The following is a 14,003-nucleotide window of genomic DNA, read 5'->3' on the forward strand; positions in this document are numbered from 1 at the left end:
CTATGAACTCTGTAACAGACTGACCTGATTTCCAGTCCACAGGTAATTTTCATCTTACAAAAAAGTCCCAACAAATCTCTGGTGGTGCCCCTTTCCATCACCTCTTCGCGATGAACACGTTGTGAAAAGTGATTAACAGAGAAGAAAGAGACAGGAAGCAAGACATCCCTAGGTATGTCACGGGGGAAAGTCAGGGCAAACTCAAACTCCTACGGGATACTTTAGCAGTTTGAGTTCATGGCCATCTGAGTAGTGCAGACTTGGCAAAAATATAATCTGCCTCGGCTCAGAAAGGGCAGGGAGTAATTTGGCGAGCAGTCCCGCTCCGCTGGAGCTGCGGGACACCTGAGAAACTTGCTTTAAAAACTTACCTCCCCCTCCCGCGACTCTCGGTGAGGGATGATGCCTGTAGTGAGCAAATCAGCGCCTCCCCAGCCGGGATCGGGTCGCTGCAGAGCTGCGTCTCACAGCTTGGAGCGGAGTGAACGAGCTCTGGGACTCGCGAGCCTCCCAGGCATTTATCAGCCAGCGGGGCGGGGAGGAGCGGGGAGAGAGAGAGATTTTGCAAGGCTGCCCACTGTGCAGAGTGAGAATTTCCCGGCAGCGCCCCCGGGAAAACCCCGCGGCTGTGCAGGGCGAGACGGGTCACGCTGGCACCGAGCCACGCGCCTGGCGCCCGGCCAGCTCTGGCTGACCCGCTGCGGGGCGCAGCAGCTGCAGGAGCCGGGCATGGCTGAGGACACAGCACTGCGGGAGCGGGTGGGACACGGGGGCGCTAGGCACAGGGCTGGCTCTGTGCCCACTGCCCAGGCTGGGAGGGGCAGCGTGTTGCTCTGGCTGATCGCGGCTGCCCAGCAGCGCTGGGACAGGAGAGTGGCCCTGAAACTGGCCTAACTGATGCCAAGGCAGGGCGGGGCTGGGCTCTGCCAGGTCAAGCGATGGGGCAGCTTGAGAACGGCCTGTGCCCTGCCCCTATCACCACCCACTGCCAGGCACAGCCCTGGTGGGAACCTGAGCCCTTCAAAGTAGGGGTGGGCCTAAGGTGGGTCCCCTGAGATCGGGGCGACTCCAGGCACCAGCGCAGCAAGCACATGCCTGGGGCAGCAAGCTGTGGAGGGCGGCCTGCCAGTTGCTGTGAGGGTGGCAATCAGGCAGCCTTCCGCAGCTTGCCTGTGGGAGGTCCGCCGGTCCTGCAGCTTCGGTGGTAATTTGGCGGTGAGTACACCAAAGGTGTGGGACTGGCAGATCACCCACAGAAATGCCACCGAATCTGCATGACTGCCGTGCTTGGGGTGGCAAAAAACATAGAGCTGCCTCTGCCTGAGATGGGGCCTTGCACGCTCCCCAAACTCAGTGGAGCTACTCTTGTTTAAGCCCTTCAGTGGCAGGATCTGCAGGCATCTATGGCCCACCCTCACTGGAAGGCAGCAGCAGTCACCTATTACGCCCCTTGCTCAGAAGCCTCACCCTGGAGCCAGGAGAGTGCAGGAAGATAACAGCTAGTGGACTGGATTTGAGCAACAGGTTGTTTTCTGGGGGATGTTAGCTCATAATTCCTCCATGTAGGGGACAAGCCTTCCAAATCTTCCCTGCAGCTGCCTCTGTGCTTTCTGGCAAGGCATTATATCAGAATAGAGGCTTTGGGCTGGGAACACCTGCCAGTGATTTTGATATTGTTGGAATGTCCCAATTATTACTAGCTGCAAATGCCAGAAAGTTGGCTGGCTTTGGTCTGTTTCCTGCCCAGTGATTTAACTGTAAAAGTCCTAGATGGGAACTGTTCGGAGTGGCTGTGTTACGCAAAAGTCCTGAAGCTGCAGATCCAGGGAAACATTTTGTAATGTAACAAATGATAATACAGGCCAAAGACAAACATACAGAGAGTGGGGAGCTATCAAATGTTAAAAGCCAGGGAACGGCTCATTCTTTTGGAGAGAGGAGGTGACTTTTCTAGCTGCCTTCATCTAAATAAATCTCTGGTTTTGCCCAACCTGATCACTAACCCAGAATATAAAGAGTGTCACTGTTCTCTTTGGAGAAAGTATAGCATTTAAGAGGTAAGGAGGAGAGGAGAGGGACACAATCTTTTTTTTTTTTTTTTTTTTTGTCAGCATCACACTGACACGGTAAGGGAATGGACACCAATGATGCTTGAGAATTTTCCTGTTTGCTATAATAAGTACTTTGAAGCAGCATGCTATGCTAAACTAGCTCCCTTGGGATTCATGCCAATCACAAGACAATGAATTAGAGAGCTGGGTAGGGGAACAAGGCACAGTCTAAACAGTGCAGACTGTGGGCAAAGGAACTAGAGAGACAAGGTGGGTGAGGTAATACCTTTTACTGGACCAACTTTAATAACAGAAGTTGTTCCAGTAAAAGATAATACCTCATCCACCTTGTCTAGCTAATATCCTGGGACCAACAGGACTACAACAACACTGATAAGCTGCCCATAGGTGCCAACTCTGTGGGTGCTCCAGGGCTGGAGCACCCATGGGGAAAAATTAGTGGGTGCTCTGCATCCACTGGCAGCCAAGCAGCCAAGCTCCCTGCCCCGGCAGCCAAGCTTTCCGCTCCACCTTCTCTCCTCCTTTGCCTCCTCCCCTGAGCACGCCTCCAGGGCTCGCTTTAGGAAATGTGGGGCCCAGTTCGAACATTTTCAGCTGGGCCCCGGCAGGGATGACCAAAAAAAAAAAGTAAAAAAAAGCCTTTCATTTCTTAGAAACCGATTCCCTATAAAAAGTTCTGATTTAAGGGCTGTGCCACAGTATATATTTTTTGTACCAATAGGGTTACCATACGTTCATATTTTAAATTTTAAAAATGCCACCCGGATGGCGATTTAAGAACCAAAAAGCCTGACATGTCTGGGAAAATACAGATGTATGTTAACCCTACCTAAAGTTCTTTTTTAAAAAGATGGGCCTGAACTAGAAATAAGCTCCGTTTCACATGTGTGGGTCCCCCCCATTCCCTGGGGGTGTGCTAGGGTGACCAGAGGTCCCAATTTTATAGGGACAGTCCCGATTTTGGGGTCCTTTTCTTATATAGGATCCTATTACCCTCCACCCCCTGTCCTGTTTTTCACACTTGCTGTCTGGTCACCCTAGTGGTATGCACATGTGGGTCCCAGCTGCTCGCTGCACCTCTCATTGGGGACTACAGGGCACCAGTGGATATGGGGCTGACTGGAGGCAGGGCATGGGCTTACTGGAGATAGGATCTGGCTGCAGGCAGGGCAAGGGGTGCGGAGCTGGTTGGAGACAGGGGTGTGTGGGGTGGGCTGGCTGGCTTCAGGCAGGGCCACAGGGGAGTGCAGCAGGGGTTGGCGGGGCTGGAGGAAGAGGAGTGTGGGACTGGCTGGCTTCAGGCAGAGGGGTGCTGCAGGGGTTGGCTGGAGACAGGGCAGGGGGGGCGGAGCTGGTGCGGGCAGGGCAGGGGGTGTGTCAGGGCTGGCTGGAGAAAGGCTGGCTGCAGGCAGGGGTTGCAGGACTGGCTGGAGACAGGGCAGGGGGTGCGGGGCTGGCTGCAGACGGGGCTGGCTGCGGGCAGGGGGTGCAGGGCTGGCTGCAGACAAGGGCGGGTATGGGCAGGGCAGGGGGTGTGGGCCTGGCTGCAGGCAGGGGCTGGTGTGGGCAGTGCAGGGGGTACGGGGCTGGTGCGGGCAGGGGATGCAGCAGGGACTGGCTGCGGGCAAGGGGTGCAGGTACAGGGGGTAAAGCCTACCCTGTAGGTGAGTGCCCTCTCTTCCTTCCTCCTCCACCGGGGTAGCAGCAGCAGCCCTGGGCTCGGCGGCTATTAAAAGGGCCCGGGGCTCCCCTGCTTCCACTGCCCTGGCCTTGTAAATAGCCATGGGAGCCCTGGGGAAGCGGCAGTGCTCCCGCAGCTATTTAAAGGACTGGGGCCGCAGAGGCAGCTGGAGCCCCCCGCTACCCCAGGGCTCTGGGGGCTATTTAAAGGGCCCAGGGCTCCCCTGCTTCTACTGCCCCGGCCCTTTAAATAGCCCCCAGAGCCTTGAGGAAGCGACGAGGCTCTGGCTGCTATTTAAAGGGCCAGGGCGGTAGAAGCAGCAGGAGTCCCAGACTTTTTAAATAGACCCCAGAGCCCCGCAGCCCTATCCCAGGGCTCCAGCAGTGGGGCTCTGGTGGCAATTTAAAGGGCCTGGGGCTCCAGCCCCTGCTGGGAGCCCCAGGCCCTTTAAATTGCCCCCGGGGAAGCCAGGCCAACCCAGTGCAGCACACTGGCTCTTGCCGGTACTCCGTACTGGGACTTGGGCGCGGGGCCCTCTTAGGGGCGGGTCCCGATTCAGGGGAATTGGTTGAATTGGCCTAAAGCTGGCCCTGCGCACCTCCACCCTGCTCCTCCCAGCGCTTGCCACCGCCAAACAGCTGTAGCAGTAGCAAGCTCCTGGAGGGAGGGAGAGGAGCGGGAACATGGTGCACTCAGGGGAGGAGGCAGGGAAGAGGTGGGGCTGGTGGGGGGATTTGGGGAAGGAGTTGGAATGGGGGTGGGGCGGGGCCAGAGGCAGAGAGGGGTTGAGCACCCACCGGTGCCATTAGACGTCGACGTCTATGGTTAGATCTTTCAGCGACCATTGATGCTATCTGTCTGAGGCTGTGGTTCTTGGTGGGAATGGGTAGGGTTGTTCTTGAATGGCTTTGATAATTTCTGGAAAGGAGGAGTGTTCATAGGCACTTATTCATCGATACCTATAGGGTGCCATAGTATCCTCCTACTCTTAAATATACATAAAGGCTAGTGGAGGAGATCATATGAGAAAACTTGTTCACCTTAGCCTCTAAGGATAGAGCAAGAGGCAATGGGCTTAAACTGCAGCAAGGGAGGTTTAGGTTGGACATTAGGAAAAAGTTCCTAACTGTCAGAGTGGTTAAACACTGGAATAAATTGCCTAGGGAGGTTGTGGAATCTCCATCTCTGAAGTTATTTAAGAGTAGGTAGATAAATGTCTATCAGGGATGGTCTAGACAGTATTTGGTCCTGCCATGAGGGCAAGGGACTGGACTCGATGACCTCTCAAGGTCCCTTCCAGTCCTAGAATCTATGAATCTATGAAACTATGGTCTGAGATAACATCAGTATGTGGATGGCAAAATGCACCACTATATGCAGCACTTTCAATTCTATCATTATTGCCTTTTTCTTGGCTATTAGACTGTTTCTTTGCCAGCCAACTTTTTTTCATTGGGATTAAAGACGATTGGTGAAAACTCAGTGCAGCAAAGACTAAATAATGCCCATTGGGGCATTATATAGTCTTTGCTGTATTGTGAGATGCTGCATTGTGAGGTGGTGATTGCTGGTGGTTGCCCCTTATTCATAAGTCAGGTTCTCAGTGGTGAAATGGCTGCAGAATTTGTCATCATCCTTGATTCCTCTTTCAGCATATATGACTATGTTGTGATCATAGGCAATAGTCATCCTTGATAAGTCTGTCTTACCTGGAAAATCCAATGGTTTTTCTTGGGATGTAGATCCATAATCTTGCATATCTTTGTCACATCCAGCCTGGACTCCTGTGCACCTGATTAGTCTTGCCTTGAAATTTATTCCAAGGCTACAATTCTGGAGAACACAGGTGTTCACTTGCTTCTTGGAATATGCCCTCTGCAGACTGCTTTGGTTGCCAATATGCTAAAGCATCCTCATCAAAATAACTGACACCCTCGACAAAGTGATCTCTAGGTTTTACACAACCCCCTGAAATTATATTTCTTGGTAGTTCTGTATCTTGTCTGATGGGTAGTTTTAAAGTTTTGTGTGTGTTTTTTTAATCTCAGATGGAAACCAAAATACCAGTAACTGAAGTTTCACTAGAATAGCATCATCACTAACAGGTCAAATGTAAGAAAATAATTGGCATAAAATATTGATAAAAATTCTTTAAATGATTGGCGGGGCAGAGTTAGACTGTGAAGGTTTGCCCTACCCTGGCTGGTGCAGAAAGGTACATTTTTGCAATGGGAGGTGAGCTATTGCATAGTTGTGATGGTGTCTGATACCGTAAGTACTTTGTTCTGGAAATTGCTGAGCATCATCATCAACCAATGGGTGCAGAGCATCTCACAGGACAGGACAAATTATTTGTTTTGTGACTGCATGTCCAACAGAATAGAGAGACTGAAATGAGAATGGCTGCTTGGATGACTTATTTCATAAAGACCTCTGAACAGATAGTAAAGTCTGTCAGCGCCTGTCAGCCTAGGCCAGACTTGAATAGTTGCTTAGAGGTGTCCCCAAAACCAGGGGTTCTCAACCTTTTTCTTTCTGAAGCCCCCTACAACGTGCTATAAAAACTCCAGGGCCCAGCAGTGAAGAGGGGAAACTTGAGGCTCTGGGCCGGGGGGTGCGGGCTTCGGAAGGGGCGGCACTCAGGCATAGGTGTAGTTTGACTTCTATTCTGGGTGGGCAGGAGTCTGTGTGGGTCGAGTCAGCTCTGCACGGTAGGGTCCAGGAAAGGAGGATCATCTCCACCCCCGACTCACCTCAGCTCTTGCACTGTAGTTTCAGGGAGGGGCAACAGCCCTATGTACCCCCCAACTCTGCCCATGGGCTCAGGGCTTCTGCCCTGCAGGGGGCACCAGGGACCAGGGCTTGAATCCCACAGCTCCTGGCTTCATGGGAGGTTCTGGGGCTCAGCCTCTGAGTTTTAGCCGCAAAGCCTCGTGGCCCACCTGAAAGGGTTCGTGGAAGCCCAGGGGGCTGCGGACCCTCTGTTGTGAACCGCTGCCATAAACTATCCTAACACATCTGTCAGTCAGGTCTTTTCCTAAAGTTTATTCAGCAATGTCCATGACCCTGGGCTGTTGTTTTCTCCTCCTCTTTATACCTTTATTAGGATTTATGTCAATTCCACAAGGCAATACTGTTGTGTTTGGATGGGGTTACCATGGGACATCTTGTGGAAAGCCAACCTCTCACCCTGGATTTGGTGCCTGTCCTGTAGTTTCCTTCATAATAATTTTCTGAAACCAGCTACCTTGGTAGGACTCAGATATTGGAGAGAATTTTTTAATGTATTGTGACCTAATTATATTTGAGCAGGAGGCCACTTGGCAGCTTTCCCCCCCTCAATATCTGTGCTTTATAAGTTCTCACAAATGTGTATTTCTGCTGCTGTAACCGTAGTTGGTATTTTACAGTGTATATTTAGCAGCTTTGAAACTAAAATGTAATGAATGAACTGAAGCTATAGTAAAAAAAAATATTAATGACATTGAACAAGATATATGATGAAAACCAGACCAAGCAATCAAACTAGAGACCTACTGATTATGTACAGTACAGTATTTAGCTCACTGTTTGTAATCCATCGTGCTATCGACTCCTGGAAAATTCATTTTCAGTACTAGCCTTCTTGCTGGGAACTTCTGAAACTAAGGAGTTAAAGGCTGAAGTTTCATGGAGTACATTGAAAAACATCCTATTCAGAGGCCAGTTCTTCAGGACCACATATGTTTTACATTTCCCTTTCTTTTGTTTACTGTTCTAAACACGATCATTATTTTCAACTGAGGAACAAGCAGTAGGAACAGATGAAGATATAAGGTCAAATTCAATGCTAGTGTAATTCCTTTGATGTAATTAGAGTTGTGCCAATTTCAGTAGGACTGGTATATGATGTTATGTTTGTGATAGTACAATTAATTGCAGAGACAGATTGTAATGCATATTAAGACCATGCCATAATTAACTATACTTAGATGAGTAAATAACTTCTGATGACAGCATGATAAGCTCCAGGATAGAATGGTTGAGTGGTTTCTAATGTCATCAGACTACTGAGATGTGTCAAGCCTTTTTCGGGGTCTTTATGTGTTTAGTGTGCAGTGTAATTGAATTATGTCACAGATACAAGTTTATTAAAATAGTTATGCAAAACTGTCCTTTGACTTGCTTTTTTAAATTACATTCAGGATGTTAGAGGAATATTACCTATTCTCTTTTATACAGTTCAATTTCAAGACCAACATTCACTATTATGCTTGTGCCATTGGAGGTGATTCAGCTAATTATCATACAAGTGGCAAGTTCATTGGAATACTGCAACCCATGTTAAATACTGTAAAGTTGTTCTGGATTTTCTCTTAAAAATAATGTTTATAACCTTTCAGACATGAAATATAGCGATCAAGTTACCAGAGCAGTGAAATAAATAATATCTAACTCTTATTCAGTGCTTTTCATTAGCAAATCTCAAAATTTTTATCTGCTAGTTGATTTAGAGATTACAAATTTCTCTCTCAAAATATATACAGTGGAACCCTCCTTTAGTGATATGGTTTTTGTCACAAAATGACTTGCTATAAGCTGAGTTTCTCTATGATTGGAAAGGACCTGTCTGACAAGAGATCCCCTTCTCTACTACACCCCAAGTGTGGTGTCAAGGCCTCTCTCCAGGACCTGCAGTTTCAGGACATTGGCAAGCAGGGTTATAAACACATTCTTTGGCAGGGCACATCTTTTCTCACAGCTTTAGCAAAGCAGGAACTAGGGATCCCTCCTTGCCCACTCCTCCAGTGGAGGAAGTGACAACTTCTCTGCTGTGGCTGAAAGGAAGAAAATGAAGGTGATAATTCCAGTGAAATGCATCAATTTTCCCCTGTCTAGTAGACCACAGCTGCTGCATTCCAAAGGGATTAGTACAATAATTTTTAATCCTTTAATTATTTTTGTGGTTCTTCTCTGAACTGAACAGCACAAAGAACCATAGAATGTGTTCCCAGACATCACAGCAACACACCTGGGTGAGTGCAGCACAAAAAAGATCTGTAGGGATGCAAGACAAATGCCTAAATATCCGTAGAGCAGAGGGGACACACGATGGCGGGGAGGGAGCTTCTAGGCAGTAGCTGTAGTCTCAGGTCTCAGCAAACTGATTTAATTAACAAGGCAGTTTACTTAAGCCTGGGGTCAGCTACGTAAAGAGGAAATGCACATTTTTTCTCTCACACACAGGGTATGTGTATCTGTTTGCCCTCCCTCCTTTCCTGCTGCCTTCTAGAGTGTTGTAAGAGTTAATCCTTCAGGGCTCAGTGACTTGCTAGTTCATTTAGCAGTAAGGCATTCCCTAGGAAATATCCCACCCTCTGACTCATAACTACAATGTTATGTGAGGAGTTCCTGTATAGGATTTCCTTCTGTTAAGAAGAGGAGCAGACAGGAGAGGCCAAGGATGAAGGAAGGACCTGGGAGGGGCACTCTGCACCTGTCAGCATAAGTCTTGAGAAGGGGACACCTGCATGGAGCAGGAACAAGTTGTGGAGAAGCCTTAACGGAGGAGGGCTGTGGAACCTTGGAAATAAAGGCTAAGACAAGTCATTAAGGGCAGTAAGACAGTTTTGAGTTGCTTTGAATCTCTGTTTCTACATTAATAAAGAAAGGAACTGGAATGAAGCAGTCATTTGGAGCATGATTTCACCTTCCCCAGCTAATGCAATAGCTCATCAGCTTACAGTCACCTGTAGACATGGACCTGATACCACAAATACATTCAGGCTAATCTGGATCTGAGTGATCTTATCCATGAGGAAATTAGAAATCTCATCTCACCTGTTAGGTCCCTCAAACATAAGGAAGGACAGGACACCACACAGTAAGAAATAGGACATATTTGATGGCATCATCACTGACAGGCAAAGTACACAACTCCCTACAAACCCACCAACATAGGGTGTGTCTACACTGCATCTGGGAGTGAGCTTCCCTGCCTGGGTAGACAGACTTGCCCTGGGTGGGGGCAGAGGGTTCAAGCTAGTATGCTCAAAATAGCAGTGTAGATGTTGTGGCTGTAGCAGCAGCAACTTAAGCTCTCAACAGCACCCGATATCCTGGGTTTGAGCTCAGGTGGCTAGCCAGTGTCTCTGCCACAGCTGTAACATCCACACTGCTATTTTTACTGTAAAAGCAGCAAAGAATCCTGTGGCACCTTATAGACTAACAGACGTTTTGGAGCATGAGCTTTCGTGGGTGAATACCCACTTCCTCAGATGCATGCATCTGAGGAAGTGGGTATTCACCCACGAAAGCTCATGCTCCAAAACGTCTGTTAGTCTATAAGGTGCCACAGGATTCTTTGCTGCTTTTACAGATCCAGACTAACACGGCTACCCTCTGATATTTTTACTGTGTTAGCTTGAGGCTGGTTAATGAAAATCTGTTTAGTTAAGCAAAATCACTGTCATCAACAGAGGAAGGAGAGAGCTGGCACCTGAAAGCAGCCAGAACTGGCATCATTGTACCTGGGGGTGGGGGTGGGGAGAAAGAAGGCATTGGGGGTGATGGTGATCATAACAGAGAGCTAGATGTTGGAGGAATCTGCTCAGCATCTTATATGTATATACACAAATAAAAGGAGTATGGAGAATAAACAAGAAGAAATGGAAGTGCTAGTACATAAGATAAATTATTAATTGGCATCACAGAGCCTTGGTGGGATAATCTTATGACTGGAATACTGGTAAAGAGGGGGATAGCTTGCTCAGGAAAGCCAGGCAGGTAAAAAAGAGGAGAGGTATTGTGTTATCCATCAAGAATATATTAACCTGTTCTGAGGTCCAGAAGGAAGTGAGTGGCAGACTAGCTGAAAGTCTCCGTGTAAAGATAAAAGGAGAATAAAAAACCAGGGTGACATCACGGTAGAGGTCTATTACAAACTACCAAATCAGGGAGAGGAGGCCAGTGAGGCATTTCTAGAACAAATGACAGAAATATCAGTAACACAAGACATGGTAATAATCAGGGATTTTAACTACCCAGACATCTGTTGAAACACTAAATGTCCAGTAAGTTCTTGGCATGTACTGGGGACAATTTTTTGGTTCAAAAGGTGCAGTAAGTAACCGGGAAGAGGAGGGGAAGCCATTTTAGACTTGATTCTGCCTGACAGGGATGAATTCGATGTGAATCTGCAGGTGGAAGGTAACTTGGGTGAAAGTGATCATGAACTGATAGACTTAATGATTCTAAAGAAAGAGATGAGTGACAGCAGCAAAATAAGGACAATAGATATGAAAAAAGCAGACTTTAACAAACCCAGAACTGATAGGCAAGATCCCATGGGAAGAATATCTAAGGGAAAACAGAGTTCAGGAGAGCTGGCAGTTTCTCAGAGAGACAATGTTAAAAACACAACAGCAAACTATCCCAATGCGAAGGGAAGATGGGAAGAATGGTAAAAGGCCAATATGGCTGCATCAGGAGCTCTTTCATGAGTGAAAATCAAAAAGGAATCCTTCAAAAAGAGGAAACATGGACAAATTGCTAAAGGTGAGCACAAAAGAATAGCACAAGCATGTAGGGGCAAAACCAGAAAGACTAAGGCACAACATGAGTTACACCGAGCAAGGGACATAGAAGGCAATAAGAATAGGCTCTTTAAATACATTATGGGCAAGAGAAAGACAAAGAAAATGGAAGAAATAATTAGTGGGGAAGGAGAGCTAGTAATGGATGACTGAGGACTAGGGTGTTTAATGCCTATTTGCTACAGTCTTTGCTAAAAAGTTAATTGTGCACAGGTACTTAACACAATTAATATTACCATTAAGGGGGAAAGGAACACAAGCCAGAATAGGGAAAGAACTAAATTAAAGAATATTTAATTAAATTAGCTGTATTTAAGATGGCAGGACCTGATGAAATTCCTCCTAGAATACTTAAGGAACTAGCTGAAGCAACCTTGGAACCATTAGTGATGATCTTCGGGAGCTCATGGAATCAGGTGAGGTCCCAGAAGGCTGGAGAAGGGCAAACACAGTACCTATCTTTAAAAAGGAGAACAAAGAGGACTGGGGAAATTGTAGACCAGTCAGCCCAACTTTGCTATTTGAAAGAGATGACCAAATTAGTAAAAAATCAATTTGTAAGCACCTACAGGATAATGGGGTTTTAAGGAATAACTAACATGGACTTGTCAAGAAGAAATTATGCCAGATGAACTTAATGTCCTTCTTTGATGAGGTTACTAGCTTAGTGGATATGGGGAAGCAGTAGGTGTGATATATCTTGATTTTAGAAAGGTTTTTGACACAGTCCCACCTGACAATCCCATCAGCAAATGAGGGAAATGTTGTCTGCATGAAACTATTATAAGGTAGTTGCACAACTGGTTAAAAGACTGTACTCAGAATGTAATTATCAATGGTTTGCCGTCAAACTGGGAGAACATATCTGGAGGGGTCCCACAGGAGTCAGTCCTTGGTCTAATGGTATTCAATATTTTCCTTAATGACTTGTATAATGGAGTGTAGAGTATGCTCATAAAATTTGCAGATGACACCAAACTGGGAGTAGAGGGAGGTCACAAGCACTTTGGGGGACAAGATTAGAATTCAAAATGACCCTGCGAAATTTTAGAACTGGTCTGAAATCAATAAGCTTAAATTCAATCAAGATAAGTGCAAAGTACTACATTTAGTTATGAAAAATCAAATGCACAACTACCAAATGGGGAATAACTGCCTAGGTGGTGGTACAGCTGAAAAGGATCTGGGGGTTATAGCAGATCTCAAATTGAATATGAGACAACAATGTGATACAATTGCAAAAAAGGCTAATATTCTGGGATGTGTTGTATATAAGACATGGGCGGTAACTGTCTCACTGTATTCGGCACTGGTGAGGCCTCAGAGGTAGTAATGTATCCAGTTCTGGGTGCCACACTTTTAAAAAATGTGGACAAATTGGTAAGATTCCAGAGGAGAGCAACAAGAATGATACAAGGTTTAGAAAACTTGATGTATAAGCAAAGGTTAAAATAATTGGCCATGTTTAGTTTTGAGAAAAGACTAAGGGGGGACCTGGTAACAATTTTCAACTATATTAAGGGCTGTTATAAAGATGACGGTGATCAATTGTTCTCCATATGCATTTGAAGATAGGACAAGAAGTAATTGACTTAATCTACAGCAATGGAGATTTAGGTTAGATATTAGGAAAAAAACTTTCGAACTGTAAGGATAGGTAAGCACTGGAATAGGCTTTCAAGGAGGGTTATGAAATCCCCATTATTGGAGTATTTTAAGAACAGGTTAGACAAACACCTGTCAGGGATGGTCTAGGTATACTTGGTCCTGCCTATGTGCAGGGGGCTAGACTAGATGACCTCTCAAGATCCCCTTCCAGCCCTACATTTCTATGATTCTATAGTACCACCCAGGGCCATCATTAGAACATCCTTCCCACAACATTGCTCCTGCCGTGACCTGTATCCTTTCCTGAAGAGCACTGAAGGTTTCTACATGAAACTGACAGCAAGATTTAGTTAAAGGTGCCTATAAACATTTTGTTTCCCATTGAAGCAATATATTCTTGTTCTTGCCCTTTTAACCAGTCAGTATTTGTATTGTTCACACACATGCATGTGTTCAGTCACATCCTCATGCACACTGTAGAACAGTTATAATGAAACTCCTTTTTTACCACGGTAACACTAATGTCCTGAATTGTCAATGGATCCTTACTCCCTCAAAGAAAAACTTTAAACTGATGATAGTGAAACTTCACACCACTCTGAGGGAATGTCTTCACTGCAAAACTAGCTAGGGCTCTTACTCAAGTGTTGCCCCTAACTCCCCTCCCCACAATGCACACACAAAATCCTCTTGTGACAGCTATCACAGGCCTGTCTTGAGTCTACTGCATTTGATGTTATGAATCGTATCTGTATGCATGAGCCAGCCCTTGAAAGTGTAACAATTTCAAAGACTGTTATATCGAGATGGACCAGATAATATGGGACCATAGAATATTCAGAGACCTGTAATAAGCGTTATATGTATTTGTGTGATCCTTCCTTGCTGAGGGATTTCCTTGTAGAATCTAGAATCACAAGGGAGTGATTGAGGCAAAATCCCAAAGCTGATGCAGATTCCCAGCCTTTGAGGCTTGAGCTCCTGGGGAAAGGGGCAGCAACTAGCTTCACCTGTTTTCATGAGGCTGGGACAAGAGCTGGGGGTATAAAGAACCACCTTGAACTGGCA

The 14,003-nt window shown here is 46.5% G+C and overlaps 2 protein-coding genes across 3 annotated transcripts in view; both read right to left on the reverse strand.

Moving 5' to 3' along the window:
• Nucleotides 1–508, reverse strand: part of STEAP4 (STEAP4 metalloreductase) — a 41,458-nt gene extending 40,950 nt beyond the window's left edge. The window contains exon 1 of one of the 2 annotated variants that reach the window (XM_050939601.1): nucleotides 372–508. The gene's annotated coding sequence lies outside the window, so the exon portion shown is untranslated. Of the gene's footprint in view, nucleotides 1–24; nucleotides 256–371 lie in introns of those variants that run through there. The other variant, XM_050939603.1, reaches the window with a different exon arrangement.
• The window catches only part of FAM237B (family with sequence similarity 237 member B), a 1,214,420-nt gene that overhangs the window by 6,277 nt on the left and 1,194,140 nt on the right, over nucleotides 1–14,003 (reverse strand). The gene's annotated exons all lie outside the window — the stretch shown is intronic.

This window comes from Gopherus flavomarginatus, chromosome 2 (assembly GCF_025201925.1).
Source record: "Gopherus flavomarginatus isolate rGopFla2 chromosome 2, rGopFla2.mat.asm, whole genome shotgun sequence".
Classification (NCBI taxonomy): domain Eukaryota; kingdom Metazoa; phylum Chordata; order Testudines; family Testudinidae; genus Gopherus; species Gopherus flavomarginatus.